Below are 10,894 nucleotides of genomic sequence, written 5' to 3' on the forward strand. Positions count from 1 at the left end.
AAGTGGTTGTATCTACCTTTTGCATACTCAACATCAGTGTATAAGAGCTCAGTTCATCCATATCCTTACCAACACTTGATATGGTCAGTCTTTCCAATTTTAACCATTTTTATAGGTGTTTAGTGGTATCTTATTGTGGCTTTTTTTTGCATTTCCCTAATATCAAATAAAGTTGAATATCTTGTCATGTACTTCTCAACCATATTCTTTGTAAAATGCCTTTTCAACTTTTTGCATCTTTTTAAATTTTGGTTTTTATTATTGTTTTGAAAGTTCTGGACATATTCTGAATACAAATCCTTTATCTGATACATGCTTTGCAAATATTTTTGTGTGTCGTTTTTCCTTTCATTCTCCTTATAGTATCTTTTGAATAGCAGAGTTTACCAGTTTTATGAAGTACAATTAATCCATTTGTTTTCTTTTTTGGATTGTACTTTTGATGTCATATCTAGGGAATCATTGCCTAACCCAAAGTCACAAAACTTTTTAAAAGTTTTATAGATTTAAGCTTTATATTTAGGTTTATTGTCTATATATTTAAGTTATTTGTTTATATATTAAATAAGATAAGAATAATTTTTTATATATCAATATCTAATTGTTCTACCATTATTTGTTGAAAATGTTATCCTTTCTTTAGTGAATTGCCTTTAAGCTTTTGTCAAAAAATTACTGTTTATAGGTCTGTGGTTCCATTTCTGCATTCTCTTCTTTTCCTTTGGTCTATTTGTCTATCTTGACACCAATGACACACTGTTATATGTTTACATATACAGAGATGCTTATAATTAGTTTTGAAAACAGGTAGTTTTAGCCCTTCATCTTCTTTTTTAGCTATTCTATGTCTTTGCATTTGTGTTTGAAATTTAGAATCAGGTTGGCAATTTCTACAACAAAGTTTATTGGTATTTTGATTGAGATTGCCATCCCTTTATTCATCCATTTTGGGAAAATTAACATTGTAACAATATCGAGTCTTACAACCTATAAACAAAAATAAAGACTCTCACTGTATCTCTACCTCAAATAATTTTTCTTAGTGCATTTTCTTTCATTTCTTCAAGCAATGCAATTTTAAGTGTACAAATTTTTGTCTGATTTAGTCCTATTTTATATTTCTGATGCTACTTTAAATGGCCTTGCTTTTAAAATTTTAATGCCTAAGGAGACTGCATATTTACATTAGGGCACATAACTCATTTTAATTTTCTAACAAACTATTGTCTACTCTTCATCAATTCAAAATTCTTGCTGAAATTTTCAAGATGTTCTATGGCCTCCTTTCTGTCTGTCACTTAATCCATCAAAGAAAAGTCTTACTTTTTTATTTTTTATTTAAGAGTGCCTGTTTTTCTGACATATTATATAATAGAAGTTTGGGAAAGTTACTTAGTAAGAAACTGAATGAGGTTATTTTGAAGATAGCTTTAAGGGAAATTTCTTTTTATAAAATTCTGAGTGTAATTCATCCAACAATAATAGTCTAGGTACTGGGCTTTTTTCAAGGACAGAACAGAAAATAAAAATATTTTGATTGTTTTATTTGAGCTACAGCGAATAAAACACTCTAAAGAATGTGTGTTTAGCTACCTATATTATATTAATCGCTAGGAGACCAGAGTACCATTTAGTACGTTACTTTTTCCAGAGCAATGAATGGTGTTTCGTTCTCTAATGGGATTAATTTAACTAAGACCGTTAATTGAATCAATTCATTCCCCCAGAGAAGCTTTTGCTCACCCTCCCTTTTCCACTGAATTAAGGAGAGGCTGTATTTTCTTTCTTTCTTTTTTTTTTTTTTGTATTTATATTTAGCATTATTCCTTTGGTAACGTAACAGCATTTAAGTTACAAAATGAGTTAAGAAAATGATTCATTATGGACTTTGGCAGAAAAATATCTGTTTAGTAGAAGCTTAGAATGTAATTTATTTCTGAAATCAGTTGAGTGTGGTCTTTCCTTAAGACACACTGAATCATACCCCAGAATGTGGGTCTTGAAAAAAAAGTGTCTATCCAAATTTAATGTATTTTTTTTTTCGGAAGTCATATGACTTGGGAATTTGAAAATAGCCATTTTTTGTGTGAATATTAATAAGTGGATCATCATATTCTTGTATTCCATCTCAGAGCCATTTTTATGGATTGGTAAACATAACTGGAAACTTAAATTACTTGCTATTCAGTCCCATTATTAGCCACAGTACTGCTTGGAATAATATCTGTGATTCTCATAATGCGTATGCCCCGGGTTTACTGCTGCATGTACGAATCAGCATAAGTACTAGAGTGGGGCTTCTTAGATTTGGATTTGAGTCCTAATTTCCCAAGACTAACAGTGGCCAAGCAACTTTAGTATTAGTTTGTTATGGCTGCCCTACAAATTACCACAGACTAGGTGGCTTAAATAACAGAATTTATTTTCTCACAATTCTGGGGTCTGGAAGTCTGAGATCAAGGTGTCAGTAGGGCTGGTTTCTTCTGAGGCCTCTATACTAGGAATGCATATGGCTGCCTTCACTCTGTGTGTTCATATGGTCACCTCTCTGTTATGTGTCCTAATTTCTTCTTACAAGGACATCAATCACATTAGGTCTCAGCCTAATACCCAATTTTACTTTGGTTATTTCTTTAAAGGCTGAATCTGACTTTCAGATTTTATATTTAAATATTTTGAAAACTTTTTATACTGATTCGTATTTTTGCTCATTTTTAGTCGATCAAAAGATGTCTCTCTTTTTTTGTTTTTGTTTTTGAGACAGGCTCTTACTTTGCCAACTCAGGCTGGAGTGCAGAGATGCAAGCACAGCTCACTTCAGCCTTCAAGTACAGGGCTCAAGGGATCCTCCAGCTTCAGCATCCCGTGTAGCTAAGACCATAGCTGTGCACTCACGCTTGGCTACTTTTTTATTTTTATTTTTGTAGAAACGGTGTTCCATTTTTTTGAGCAGGCTGGTCTCAAACTCCTGGGGTCAAATGACCCTCCTATCTCAGCTTCTTAGCGTGTTGAGATGAGACAGGTGTGAGCCACTGTGCTCAGCTTGAATAAACTGTCTCAAAAACCCTGATTGTTATCTATTCCGCTGTTTGTTTACTTTCTCACTAGGAATTAATATCCATAAACTCTCATTCATTTAGCAAATATGAATAGCTACTATGTGTCAATTATTGTCCTTGACATATAGTAGATGTTCACTAATATTTCTTCATAAGTCATGATTATTGCAGTTTTGGTTTTGCTTATTTTTTTGTTACCGAAAATCTCATGGTGAAAACAAAAGGTGTTTTACTTTACCATTTTTATTTTCTGAAAAACAGTAATGGATACTCTTTTCATCCATTTACTTCTTGCAAACAAACATTCAGAGCATAGGAAATTATTTGATTTCAGAAGAGATCATTAAATTACCTGTTTGGAAGGGATCTCCATTTTGGAAGTTTCCAAACTGTTAAATCTATTCTTTTTCAGGTAATATCATACATATTTAAAATACCCAGAATTGCTATTTTTCTAGCACAAAGGTATGATATGTATCCAAATTTTTAACTTTTTAAAATTTCAACATCACTAAGTCAGAGTAATGAGCCAGCTTTGATAAACATAAGTAGAAAATTAGAGCGACATTATGAGTGATACTCACAATCATGTCGATCTTGACATCCCATTTACTTTTGTAATTGTTAAGATTACACACTTTCACAAAGATACATAGTTGTTGCAAATCTTTAGTTTAATCTAGAAGCTGGAAAGAGGAGATAGTTGGCCACTTTTTTTTCAAAGTTAAATCACGACAACATCTACCATCTGCTCACATTCCCCTTCACAAAAATAAGATTCAGACAAGAAGCTTCCAAAACCTTCAGATGAAACCTGTAAAAGATATTATCACAATTCTTCATCCTGCCCACTCACTTGCTATTGCACAACTACTGTTAGGCAGCAATGAACACGTGTACAGAGTACCGGCATCTGAGCCCTAACGTTTAATTAGGCTTGGCGCATGTGTGTGGTGACAATGTACTCAGACGTTTTTATGTGAAAGAACAAGCACGGACCTGAATTTTTAAAAGAAACAGAAAACAAGTCTTTCTAAACTGTGCACATTTGCAAGAAGCTCAAATATACACTAATAGATAACAAGTCTTTTTTCCAAGAACTACCCTCAGCAAGTTAACCTAGAAGAACTGTTTAATGAGCTAAATGGTTTTCAAAAACACAGTCTGAACCGCCCTAACACTCTGCAACTACTTCTCTTCGTGAGTGAAACACTGAGACCAATGGAAGTCAGGCAAAACACACAGTTTCTTCTCCATCCTTTGTGCTCAGATACCAGGATGCTTTGTTTTTCCTCAAACACATATTCTTTCCCTCCCTGTCCCCCGACCCCCAACATTTGAAATATACTTAACATATTTTCTTATTTCATCCTGTAACAGAGGAGAGAAACCTTTTGCTCTCATTTTATTGTAATTCTTACTACACTGTACAGCAGGATATATGTTACAGGCACTAATTAAATAATAATTTCATTGAATTGTTTATCCCAAAGATCTATAATCATCAATAGATCATTCATATTAAAATGGCTTATATTTTGCTTGATTTAATGAAAGCGCTTTTCTGTGCAATTCACATTCTTAGAATTGTGTATATTTCTTCTAAGCCTTCTATATAGCAATATTTTTTCAGCTGCCTGAGTTCTTTTTAATCCAGTTCCCACAGAAACATTGTTGTTTAAGTTGGCAATTTTTATAGTAAAAGAGAAGGCACTATCAGAAAGCTAGGAAGGTGTCAACAGTGTGGGATTTGCCTGTGGGCTTTGACTGAGGGGCTGATGAAAAATTAAACAACAGACATGAAACTTTTTGGCTCAATTGTACTAAATAAACCTTTTTTCATGTTTGCTCATACCTTCACCCTGAATTGTATATGAGAGTGTTTTCCAGAATCTCCTGAAACAAATGCAAGATAGTATATGTCTAAATATGCGTCATTTTATCTTTTTTTGAAGGCCTAGTTGTCTAGAAGCAAAGACTGAGAAAAGTCTGATAAAGATAGGGGCTTACTATTATTATTAGGAGTTTGACATCTTTGGAAGTGAACGTCAGAAAGCAGGATGGCAGAGAGAGAATCCCCCACCGAGAGTGCAGGAGTGCATATGGCCCATCAGACATGACCCACATTGGGCTGAGATGGCTGGGCCTTTCTATACGTCTGTCTTAATTAGGTACTCTGCAAAAAAAAAAAAAAAAAGTGCTAGGCAACGTGGCTCTCTGCAGATGGGTCAAACCCTAACAAAGGTGACAACTAGAGGCTGTCTGCTGGGGCAGAAAGTTCCTTCTTTAGGAGCCATCTGGGTAGCACAACTCCATGTAGTGCTCCCCCAAATGGGAATAGAAACTGTTTTTTAATATTTTTGAGATTGAAAAACAGAGACAAACAGCTAATTTCCATCAAGGGTTCTGTAGTACCAGGTAGGCTTTCAGTTAAGAAGCCTCATGACTCCCTTGGCAGAGTTGGAGAATTTATTTTTCTGTAATCTGAGTATTGTGATTTCATAGCATTGATTATGTTCTGGCTTCATGGTTCTACACAGTGAATCCTGGCACAACATAACATCAGTTACACTGAAATCCCCACACTCCAAATACCAAAGAGCATCAGATTTTCTTAAGATCTCATTTTCTCAGATAAGTAGAACTGACTAATTAACAGATCTCAAGAGGATTTAATTTCTCTGAGCATATTAACCATTTTTAGAACTTGGGGATTCAGCTCATTTTTCTTTGAAATGTGGCAGTTATGACAATGTGATATGAATGTTGAAAAATTAAGATTATAGACTGGCAGAGAGGACAAATACCAGTAAGAAGTTGGAACAGAATTGTGCTCCTAAGAAAATTAGATGGGAGGTTTTCTTTCCTTCTTTCCTTCGCTCCTTCGCTCCTTCCCTCCTTCCCTCTTCCCTCCCTCCCTTCCTCCCTCCCTCTCTCTCTTTCTCTCTTTCTTTCATATTTTTGTGACCAGGTCTTTCCCTGTCACCCAGGCTGGAATGCAGAGGCACGATCATGGCTCACTGCAACCTCAACTTCCCAGACTCAAGTGATCCTCCCACTTCAGCCTCCCAAGTAGCCGGGACCACAGGCGTGCACCACCATGCTCGGCTCATTTTATTTTTTGTAGAGACAGGGTCTTGCTATGTTGCCCCAGCTGATCTCGAGCTCCTGGGTTCATGCAATCCTCCTGCCTCAGCCTGCTGAAGTGCTGAGATTACCAATAGAAGCCACCATACCCAGCCAGGCTCCTGTTTCTAATGGCCCTTGGCTCTCACAATTTTCATTCTTCTTGTCCAGGAATCTTCCACAGGATGTTTACATACACTAAAGCATGGACTGTGAAGGACTATTATATAAAGTTGAATTAATTTGAAAATTCCTCTCACAATTTTATTCCTGCCTTTACAGGCCTGGAACCACAATGTTATAGGTATTTTTATAGACAAGTATTACTTTTAATATGGTTGTGAATATTATGGTTTTGCCCAGGAGAATAGTTTTGTGTATGTGTGTGCATTTGCTCTACTTTAATAAGAAAAAGAAATGTAAGAAAAGTCTAAAGAATATGCTAACTCACTAAATTGCAAGAAACCCTCAAAGGAAAACTTGTGACTTTTTAAGAAAAAATACCGCACTGTAGAAAGCCCTATTGAAGGCATTGAGGAATGCCGAAGGCCAGGTAGGTGTACCTGTGCTTTATGATCTGCACAGAAGAGATGAAGTGAGCCTGTGAGGCTGCGCAGTGAAAGGAGGAAGAGCACAACGTCAGCATGAAGCAGCCTTGGTACACTCCTTGGTGTCACGCTTCTTCCCTCTCCATTGATGTGTCAGGTTATCGATGCTTGCTAAGTGTCAGTTTTCTTTTCTGTAAAATGAAGATAATAATACTCACCTCATGGGATTAGAATGAAGGTTAAATACGATAATACATATGAAATGATTAGCATAGGGTCTGTAACAGGGTGAGACATAATAAATATGTGATATTATTATAAATCCCATTTTGCGAGATCAGTATCTAAGTAAAGATAAAATAGTGAAAAGGAATAGAAGGGTGAGAACACTCAGGCTGTCGAAAGTTTTTAACAACAGTTGGCCATGAATGGATGCTGGGTAACAATGTTTGCAGATAGTAGCAGGAGTTTGAGAAACAACTTTGAAAAAAAAAAACTAAGAAAGGAAGGTTGAAAAATGATAGAATACATGTTTGCTTAGAAACCCAGCTGTAGTTAACAGAGTCACAAAAGTATTTAAATGTGTCCATTGAATTTGGTGATGCAGGGATGGTCAATAGCCCTTGCTGAAGCAGTACCAAAGGAGAGAAACCAAGAGTCAGATCACACACTACGTTTTAGAGAATTTGGAAACCCGGGAAGGAAAGTGACTAGTTCATTTTCAACAACTTGGATAAGAGTTAAAAAAAGAGATGAAGCACCTAAAGGAAAATAAAAAAGAAAAATTTGAGAGAACTGAAGATATTTATATGACGAGGGAAAGAGAAAACAGACAGGATACTAGGAGGAACAGGGTCCTGGAGCAATGAAATGAGAAGGTCTTATGAATTAAAGTACAGCATTTGGCGTGAAATGAGAAAATGGAACACATTCTGTAAATAAAGGTAGATATGTTGGTTTAGTTACTATATTAATAATAATTACTGAAAGAGACTCAGGAGGTTTGTGGTAGACTAAGCACCAGCATGCTTTCCCTCCCTCTTAGAATCCTATAAATGATGACACAGAAGTGTTCAAAAAACAAAATAAAGATGAATCTACAACACTGATAATAATCTACGCTGAGACATCAAAAAAACTTTCAATAGTTTCTTAAAGGGTGAAAAAACCGTAGTATTTTGAAGACTAAAAGTAAGCAAGGTAAACAGTGAAGAATATGTACCAAGGGGGCTTTTCACCAGAACCAGAAAGCAGAAATGTCACTGAAAATAAATCAAAGGGATGAGTTAAAGTTCCAGGCAAGGAACAACCTCACCAGCCAGAACTCCCTCCCTTCTTCTGCTCCCATCTGAGTGAGCAGAAGTCCTCATGTTTTCCTCCAGGCAGAAAAAAGAAGCCTTTGATCTAAACATAGGCAAAAATCAAACTTCTGTGAGTGTTAGTGTCACGAATGAAATTCACTCTCAATAGAAAGCTGAAAACCTGCTCTCTCACTTTGCAGCAAATTCTGCCAGACATGCCTGGCCTGAATCACACCAGATTCTTCAGTAACTTTCTACTCCAAGGGACCTACCAGGGAATGCACCTTTTTATGCAATGCAGCAGAGAGCCACACAAACCCACCTAGACCAATCAGCCCAGGGTTTCAGATTTAAATATAAGTAGGCAATGAAGGGTCAACAGGCATGTAAAGAGAGGTAACAATACACACACACAAAAGATGAAAATAAAGACAAAAACACTGCCCTAAGATAATTTAGAGAACAAGAAATGACCTAAATGCCCATCAACAGATGAATGGATAAAGAAAATGTGGTACACTACTGAAAGTAATAATATTTCATTGAAAATGGAATACTATTCAGCCTTAAACAAGAAGGAAATCTGCCATTTTTGACAACATGGATGAACCTTGAGGACATTCTGCTAAATGAAATAAGCACAATTTCACTTATGTGAGTTATCAAAAATAGTAAAATTCATAGCATCAGATAACACAAGGATGATTGCAGGGCCCGTGGGAATGAGGAAATGGAAAGTTACTAACGAATTAGCGTAAAGTATCAGTTAAGCTATAGAGATCTGCTGTGCAACATTGCACCTGTGGTCAACAATAATGGATTGTATTGTACACTTAAAAATGAATTAAGATGGTAGATCTCATGTTAAGTGCTCATATTCCAATTAAAATAAAGTTTTTTAAAAACCTCCATTAAGTATTATAGTCATAGAGATTCAAGATAATGCATTTTAAATAAAAATAGAACAAAAAGAATATAGATGTAAAATATAATTACTGAGATAGATGCATACATACACACATTTATACATACATACATGGCAAAAGAAAACCAAATGGAATAAGATATAAGAATTAGAGAATCTGGCCAACCAAGTTCAGTAGCACATCAAAAAGCTAATCTACTACGATGAAGTAGGCTTTCTTCCTGGGATGCAAGGTTGGTTCAACAAACACAAATCAATAAATGTGATTCATCGCATAAACAGATCTAAAGACAAAAACCACATGATTATCTCAATAGCTGCAGAAAAAGCCTTCAAAAAATTCATCATCCCTTCATGTTAAAAATGCTCAATAAACTAAGTATTGAAGGAACATACCTCAAAATAATAAGCATCATATAAGACATACCCACAGCCAATATCATAGTGAACTCTTAAAAGCTGGAAGGATTCCCCTTGAAAACCAGCACAAGAGAAGAATACCCTCTCTCACCACTCCTGTTCAACATAATACTGGAAGTTCTGGCCAGGACAATCAGTTAAGAAAAATAAAAAATTATATTCAAATAAGAAGAGAGGAAGTCAAACTATCTTTGTTTGCAGATGGCATGATCCTATATCTAGAAAACCCCATCAACTAAGCCCAAAACCTTCTTAAGCTGCTAAGTAACTTCAGTGAACTCTCAGGATGCAAAATAAATGTGCAAAAATCACTAGCATTCCTATACACCATCAACGGGCAAGCCAAGAGCCACACTATGAATGCACTCCCATTCATAATTACCACAAAAATAATAAAATACCTATGAAAACAGCTAACAAGAGAAGTAAAGGCCCTCTTCAATGAGAACTACAAACCACTGCTCAGGTAAATCAGAGAGGACACAAACAAATGGGAAAACATTCCATGCTCATGGATAGGAAGAATCAATATCATGAATATGGCCTACTGCCCAAAGCAATTTATAGATTCAATGTTATTTCTATTACTACCATTGACATTCTTCACAGAATTAGAAAAAAGAATTTTTAAACTCATATGGAACCATAAAAGCCCAAATTACCCAACAAAATCCTAAGCAAAAAACATGAGTCAATAAATGTGATTCATCATTTGGGTAGCTGGAGGCACCAACTTCCTACTACAGGGTTACTAGAACCAAAACAGCATAGTACTTGTATAAGAACAGACATATAGACTGATGGAACAGAATAGAGAACCCAGAAATAAGACTGCACACCTACAGCCATCTGATCTTCGACAAACCTGACAAAAATAAGCAATGAAGAAATGATTCCTTGTTTAATAAATGGTGCTGGGAGTTCTGGCCAGCCATTTGCAGACAATTGAAATTGGACCCCTTTCTAACACCATATACAAATATCAACTCAAGATGGATTAAAGACTTAAATGTAAAACCTAACACTATAAAAATCCTAGAAGAAAATCTAGGCAATACCATTCAGGACATAGGCATGCACAAAGATTTCATGACAAAGACACCAAAAGCAATTTTGGTAATAGCAAAATTTGACAAATGGGATCTAATTAAACTAAAGAGCTTCTGCACAGCAAAAGAAACTATCATCAGAGTGAGCAGACAACCTACAGAATGGGAGAAAATTTTTGCAATCTACCCACCTGACAGAAGTCTAATATATAACATCTATAAGGAACTTAAACAAATTTCCAAGAAAAAAACAACTCCATTAAAAAGTGGGCAAAGTACATGAACAGACACTTCTCAAAAGAAGACATATATATATGCATCCAACAAAGTTATGAAAAAAAAGCTCAACGTCATCGATCATTAGTGAAATGCAAATCAAAATCACAATGAAATGCTATCTCACACCACTCAGAATGGCTATTATTAAAAAGTCTAAAGACAACAGATGCTGGTGAGGTTGTGTAGG

This window comes from Callithrix jacchus, chromosome 17, assembly GCF_049354715.1.
Source record: "Callithrix jacchus isolate 240 chromosome 17, calJac240_pri, whole genome shotgun sequence".
In the NCBI taxonomy this organism is placed as follows: Eukaryota; Metazoa; Chordata; class Mammalia; order Primates; family Cebidae; genus Callithrix; species Callithrix jacchus.